Here is a 7,186-nt window from a genome sequence, read left to right on the forward strand (position 1 = left end):
CGCCCGACCGTGGGTGTGGGCCTGACCCCACAGCTGCTGGTCGGGGGCGTGTGGCTGATTCGCTGCATGGATCCGTCTTGGATCAGGAGCCGGAGCCAGCTGGTTCGCTGCATGGATCCGCCTCGGATCAGGTGACGGCTGGATCTTCTGTGGCAGCAACTGCTCCTGTGCTGCCTACATCTTCTCTTCAGCAAACACGGTCTCAGTCGGGTATTGTCAAAGAAATACAGTACAATGATGGTACAATAAGGTACGACAAAATCAAACGTGCCTTTCTTACCACCACCGGTGAACCACTTCATTTGCATGATGCTCTTGCTAATAAGGATTGGAAGGAAGCTATGGATAATGAATATAATGCACTTATGAAAAATAAGACTTGGCACTTGGTTCCACCAAAGTATGGAGACAATGTTATTGACTGCAAATGGGTGTATAAGATCAAAAGGAAGTCTGATGGAAGCATAGACAGGTACAAGGCTAGATTAGTTGCCAAAGAATTTAAACAAAGGTTTGGAATTGATTATGAAGATACCTTTAGTCCTGTTATTAAGTCAACTACTATTCGACTTGTCTTGTCTATTGCTGTTTCCAGAGGATGGAGTCTAAGACAGCTAGATGTTCAGAATGCGTTTCTTCATGGTGTTCTTGAGGAAGAAGTGTTTATGCGGCAACCACCAGGTTATGAGAATCCTAGCACACCTCAACATGTCTGTAAGTTGGATAAAGCTTTGTATGGTTTGAAGCAGGCCCCAAGAGCCTGGTATTCCAGACTGAGTATGCAGTTGCAACGTCTTGGGTTCAAGTTCAGAGGCAGATACCTCATTGTTCTTCTTTAATAAACGCAATGTTACTATCTTTGTGCTTGTTTATGTTGATGATATAATTATTGCTAGTTCAAGTTCAGATGCCACTACTTGCTTGCTTAAAGATCTTAAGATGGAATTTGCTCTTAAGGACTTGGGTGATCTTCACTATTTCCTTGGTATAGAGGTAAAGCAAGTTAAAGATGGCATACTTCTCTCACAGGAAAAGTATACAACTGATATTCTCAGGAGAGTAGGATTGGGGAATTGTAAGCCAGTTAACACGCCAATTTCTACCTCAGAGAGGCTTACAGTGGAAAGTGGAGAAGGTCTTGGACCAGAGGATGCAACAAACTATAGGAGTGTTGTAGGTGCCTTGCAGTACTTAACACTCACTCGTCCTGATATATCTTATTCAGTAAACAAGGTATGCCAATATTTACATGCACCTAGAACTACTCATTGGACTGCAGTCAAAAGAATTCTAAGGTATCTCAAGTTCTCAGAAGGTCTTGGCCTCAACATTACCAAGTCCTCTTCTATGCTTGTTAGTGCATACTTTGATGCTGACTGGGCAGGGTGTGCTAATGATAGAAGATCTACAGGTGGTTTTGCTGTGTTTCTGGGAACTAATCTTGTGTCATGGAGTGCAAGAAAACAGGCCACGGTTTCTAGGTCAAGCACAGAGGCTGAATATAAGGCCCTGGCTAATGCTACAGCTGAAGTGATGTGGATACAAACATTACTCTATGAACTTGGAGTTAAAACTCCACAGGCTGCGAGATTATGGTGTGATAATATTGGTGCAACGTATCTCTCAGCAAATCCTGTTTTTCATGCACGAACGAAACACATTGAAGTTGATTTCCATTTTGTCAGAGAAAGAGTAGCTCGAAAGCTTCTGGAGATTCGGTTTATTTCCACAGGAGATCAACTCGCAGATGGGTTTACAAAACCCCTTACCAAGAGAAGGTTGAATGAATTTAAGTACAATCTTAACCTTGGCAAAGCTCCTTGAGGTATAGATTGAGGGGGAGTGTTGGAATAGACGTTTAGGAGTTGTATAGGGATAGAAGTTTGTTTAAATTCTATACTTCATCTCTATCCCTTCTTCTCGTTCTCATCTCCTTGTAACAACCGATCTGGTGGATCTTCTGATCGTTCTCTCGATCTACCCTGTAACTTGTATGCCAAGGCTTTTGCCCAATATATACATGTGGCCCGAGACAAAGGGTTCTACGCTTCTCAAATACTTTTACAAGTTCGTCTGGGCAGCATCGTACATTCGAGACCAAAGCCATCAAGCACTTCCTGGCGGCCCGAGAACATGCACGGGTCGCCGGCGAAATCGCGTACGGGCTGCCATGGTCGGTGGCGTCCAGTGGATCATAACTTGTGTGCATGATATGAAGAATGAAGAATGTATTGGGGGCATAAAGAACGACGAGATCTGGATGCGGGATTAATAAGACCGAACTATCCCAAAATACCCTTATGCCTTAATATACTACCCAAATTGTGATGTAGTATTGTGGCATCTGAGCCATTAAATCACAGAAATAAAGGGTCCAAATTTATTTGATGTACCGTAATAAAAACATTAAACAGACTAGTAGGAGAGTGAAGGAATTGGTGTTTCTATTGAAGTGCGTATTTTTTTCTTGTGGTTATCTTTGGATGGGATCTCTTAGCAAAGAACTAGTGAAGTATGTGACCAAGATATCATTTAATAAAATAATTGCGTAGTGAAGTTTAATTTGGTGGCTAAAAAATAAATGCTTTTTTGTTAAAATAACTTAGATAGTTAAGTTTAGGTGATCGGTTAAAAACTACACTTTTTTAAGGAGCAAGTATACTCCTCTAAAGGATAGGAGATGGTTTGCTCATCTAAATTATAAAGGATCGGTTATACATGGATTTAGCTGTACCCCACATATCTCCATGATTTCTAAACCACTCCATTTAATTTACCTATGGTTTTAATCAGAGTATAAAAATATGACTGCGATCTGAGACAAAAGGGTTCAACACTTCCTAAAACAAATGTATGTACTTAATTTATAACGAGAGCGGCGTTTCTGCTCCCGGGCTCCGATGAGGCCGGGCAAAATAAAAAATCATTGAAAATAGAAAAAAAATTCAAAAAATACTGAATTTTTTTGGAAGCAAGATGCTCATGTGGTGATGTTCGTGCAAAAATTGGTGGAGTTTGGACATTCGAGGAGCGCGCGACAAAAAAGACAAATTTCGGTTCTGTGAGTAAGGTTACTATTCACGCATTGTTTGGACCGATTTTCTCTTTTTTGCCATGAGCTTCTCAGATGTTCAAACAGGATGAAATTTTGCATGGACATCACGCACGTGAACATCTTTCATACAAAAAAAATCAGTTTTTTTTAAAAAAGTTCTAGTTTTTTTTTGAATTTACTGTAGCTCGGGAACAGATGAGACCAGGCACCGAGTTGGATTTTCAGCGTATTTGCGATGGAATCGCTGGTGATTACAACTCCGTGTTTTGCCTGCCCGAACAGACCATGAAAAATAACCTGTGCATTCGTTATTGCCTGAAGAAAAAAAGACCCATCGAGTATACCAAATAACGGGTTGCACTTGTCTTGCCCTTGAAGTTGGCATTTTTCACATTTTTCCCGAGGGGGAACAAAAAGTGCATAAAGCACCTAACCAAGAGTCAAAGACTGCCTTGTCTGCTTCTTAGGAATGAAAGCTATGTTGCCCCTAACTAATTGCCCATAGTTGAGTGCACCACAGAGATGAATTTTGTCGTTTTTACTCTGCCTGGCTAGCTTATAAGCAACTGATCGACCTTTGTGATGTTAAACTAAGCAGGTTGAGAAGAACAATTTCGCCGGCAGAGCTCTACACAGTGCTGGGCTAGACATTAATTTCCCATTGCAGGTCTCGTCATGCTAGCGATGCTTCCCGCTCTTCCTCTTGTTTGTGAATTATTATTGGTTCACTACGACTGGTAAGACAGGAAGAAGGCAGCAGCACGAATGCCGCCACCAGCCTTCTCCACCGGGACTGCCCATCATTGGGCACCTGCACCTCCTCGGCTCCCTCCCGCACGTCTCCCTCCGCAGCCTGGCCAAGAACCATGGTCCTGACGTCATGTTCCTCCGTCTTGGAGCCGTGCAGACACTCGTTGTGTCATCCCCGCGTGCCGCAAAGGAGGTTCTGCGCACGCACGACCATGTCTTTGCCTCGGGGCCCTGCTCCATGGTTCGGAAATCCTCATGTATGGCTCGTCCGACATCGCCTTTGCATCATATGACGAGCACTGGCGCCAGGCAAGGAAGCTCGTAACCACTCACATGTTGAGTGTAAGAAAGGTGCAATCTTCTCGCAACGCCACCACGGAGGAGGTAATTTTAATGATCTTGCAGTTTTCACGTGGTGCTTGGTCGAAATATTTATATCTCTGTCTGTAGAACTGAAACTATAATTGTTCTAAGTCAAACTTATATATATCTGACCTCATCTAAAGGAAATGTGCTAATTTCTACAACATATAGTATGGAAATACGTTTGATGATCAATGTACTTTAGCACTGTAGATGTTGATATATTTTTATAGACTTTGTTAAACTTAAAAATGTTGGACTTAGGACAAATCTAGAATTTTAAATAGTTTAAACGGAGAGAACATGTTGTATAGGGAATGCCTTATAATGAGTATGAGTGAAGCATGTTGGTCGAGATGCTTGGGAATGTGATGTTCAAAATGATTTCACACAACTTGTAAGTAGAAAGTCTAGTTTTATTGCTAGCCGTCCATAGTGTACAACACATTTCTACTGAATAGTTGTTGACAGCACGATGTGTGGAAGGCCAGTGGAGAATTGGCACGAGGTGGCAGATATGTGTCTTTTGCCTTTTTGAAAAAGAAGTGATGGTGAGGGGTTGAGGGGGTACTTAAGCCGGTAGCGCACGGATGGATCACTTATATAGGTGTTTTTTCTTTCATTGCAATCGAGAATTTCCTCAGAGGAGCCATGAGGCCGAGTCTTATGTATTTCATAATTGAGATACTGCTACGTTTTGAGATGCAATAATACAAGTTAACCTTTTCTCGTCGAGTTTGGATTGCCTACCACGAGTGTCACGTTGTAATACAAGTTAACTTCTTACAGAAGGGCGGAGGAGGCTTCCGTGCTACAGTACAGGAAACTCCCTCCAAAATGGCAGTAGTGTACAACACAAAAGCTATCAATCTTTTAAATCAGTTGATGAGATTACCAGGGCCGGTGGGAGAGACCGCACGAGGGAATGAATAGTCATTTTTTGTAACATAGGGGAGGGGAGCGTGTTCTCACCAAAACTACCATAGTTTAGGGGCAAAGCACAAGAGCTGGTGAAGATGGTGAAGTGGTACACTACAAGCAGGTTCTAGGAATAGGCAATGTTGGATGACAAAATGGCCAGTCTAGTGACAACAAAGGTCATGGCTTTACAAATCCATCAAGGAGAACCTCATCCTACTCAACAATGGCGACAATCTGGAAAAGAGGTGAGGGCCTACAAGATGGTCTTCTAAATAAACCCATGGATAGACAACATCCACTAATTAGGAGATTCTACATTTCTAAAAAAATGGGAGTGAGATATTTTTCGTTAATCAGTATTTTACCATCACATATCTCCCAATTTATTAAATCGTTTTCTACTGTTGAAACTCGTTGGTAATTTTGTTATCGCAAACTTATCCTTATTGTCATAACAATTTGTACTACACTGCATCAGAAATGAAACTAAAAAAATTGGCTGCCATATGCCCTCCCCTAATAATGTCATAAATCTTAGCTAGTCTCATAGTTTAAGATGCATCTCATCATAGGTGAACATGGTGATGACCAAGATTAACGAGGCCGCTGCTGGAGGTGCTGCAGTGGACATGAGTAGGTTTCTGAAGTCACTCATGTATGACATGGCATGTCGGATTGGGTTGGGAGAGTCCTTCCGGAGAGAAGGACAGAGCAAGCTACTTCGAGACCTCATAGACGATACCTCACGAATACTAGGAGGTTTCCACTTGGAGGTGTACTTCCCAACATTGGCTAGAGTTGGAGTGCTTCAGAGGGTGGTTTGTGCAAAGGCTGAGAGCGTGAGGCGTAGATGGGCCTATTTGCTGGCTAAGTTGATCGATGAATGTGTGAGCATGGACAAGTCAACAGTTGATAACAAGGATGGGGATTTCATAGATATTTTGTTGTCTTTTCAGCTTGAGTATGGTCTCACAAGAGAGCGAATGAAAGCTCTCCTGACAGTAAGTACAAATGATAAATTCCAAATTATATATGTTGGTTTATGTATATCTTATAGTGACCTAATTAATTAATATCCACAGGATGTATTTTCCGGTTCAACAGACACGTTATCTAACACTCTCGAATTCACCTTGGCCAAGTTGATGAGGAGGCCATGCCTATTGGGGAAGCTACAAGATGAAATGAGGAGTATCGTACCCCGGGGACAAGAATGTATAACCGAAACCGACATAAACAAGATGGCGTACTTAAGGCAGTCATGAAGGAGTCACTTCGGGTGTATCCTGTTGCGCCTATCCTTGCTGCACACCTTGCCACGGGTGACTGCAACATGGATGGGTACATGGTTCCTGCTGGGCACACATGTCTTAGTCAATGCATGGGCCATTGACAGGGACTCCACCTCTTGGGGGATGCAGAAGAGTTCATACCTGAAAGATTTATATATGAAGATAGTGATGTGGATGTCAATTTCAAGGGGAATCATTTCCAGTTCTTGCCATTTGGGTCATGACGAAGGATGTGCCCTGGCATAAACCCCGGGATCGCCAATTTTTAGCTTATGTTGACAAACCTCATGCACCATTTTGAATCAGAATTGCCTCCAGGGGTTGAGACTAAAGACATTGATATGACAGTGGTCTTTGGGCTAACCGTGCGCTGGAAGAAGCTACTATTAATTCCAAAATCATGCCAGTAGATGCAAGAATAAAATATAAGTCGAATACTTTGTGTTATTGCTATATTGTTGCAAATAAAGGAAGGGGAATTCCTACTTGTTGTAAATCTGTTTAGAAAGATTTTAGCGGTGGTTGATCTTCAGCCCAAAAAATTCTAAGAAGGCCCAGAGGATCTGGTTAACTCTGTGAGCTTGATCAGCAGCGCCAAACAGCCCCCCTCCCCTATTCCCCATGCGACGCAAGGGGGTGTAGGTGGCAACCACATTCAAAGGCCGCCAAACACGTTTTCTGCAACCAAAGTGAATAGGTGCGGGGAAATAGCGCCTCTCCCCCAGCAGCGCCAAACAGCCCCCTCCCCTATTCCCCATGCGACTCATGGGGGTGTAGGTGGAAACCACATTCAAAGGCCGCCAAA

The 7,186-nt window shown here is 42.7% G+C and overlaps 1 pseudogene; it reads left to right on the forward strand.

Moving 5' to 3' along the window:
* The first annotated feature begins 3,250 nt into the window (after positions 1-3,250).
* LOC123038767 (indolin-2-one monooxygenase-like) lies at positions 3,251-6,627 on the forward strand (annotated as a pseudogene).
* Positions 6,628-7,186: the final 559 nt, after the last annotated feature.

The sequence above is a fragment of the Triticum aestivum genome, chromosome 2B, assembly GCF_018294505.1.
Source record: "Triticum aestivum cultivar Chinese Spring chromosome 2B, IWGSC CS RefSeq v2.1, whole genome shotgun sequence".
Taxonomy (NCBI): Eukaryota; Viridiplantae; Streptophyta; class Magnoliopsida; order Poales; family Poaceae; genus Triticum; species Triticum aestivum.